The sequence below is a fragment of the Pongo abelii genome, chromosome X, assembly GCF_028885655.2.
Source record: "Pongo abelii isolate AG06213 chromosome X, NHGRI_mPonAbe1-v2.0_pri, whole genome shotgun sequence".
NCBI lineage: Eukaryota > Metazoa > Chordata > Mammalia > Primates > Hominidae > Pongo > Pongo abelii.
In genome coordinates this window covers 160270410-160270941 of record NC_072008.2, presented here as the reverse complement: position 1 = coordinate 160270941, position 532 = coordinate 160270410, and positions in this window count along the sequence as shown.

The following is a 532-nucleotide window of genomic DNA, read 5'->3' as shown; positions in this document are numbered from 1 at the left end:
CGTGGTGCGGTGTGTGACTGCGGCCGTCGGGAGGGCTCTGCTTTCTCTCCTGCCTGGAGCCCCCAAGCGGCCACAGCCCTTCAACCTGTTTCCCCCACTGAAGGCCAGGCTCACACCTGTTCTCGAAGGCCCTGCCCTCTCTGTCCTCCTGCTCCCCGGGCTGGGCCGGGCCTCGCTTCAGGGCCACCCGCCGAGTGTGTGTCCTGTCTGCCTCCCTGGGTGTGGGCAGCTTGGGAGGCTCAGTAAACCGGCGGGGCTTCCGGGTAGAGGACTCGCTTGCCTTCTCTGGGTTCCTGTTCGTCACATTTGGGACAGACAGAACGTGGCAGAGCGCCACTAGTCACTCCCTGCCCCACCCGCTCCTGAAGGTTTGCAGGATGACCTCTGACTAATGCCAGCTGGGAGAGGAGACTTGTCCTTGGCAGTGACCTGGAGCTGGCCCAGGGCAGAGCTAGGCAGAAAGGGGCTGGGAATGGGCTGGGGCCCTTGGCCCTGAGAACGTGCTGGGTGTGTGCCTGCCACCAGAGCGCTG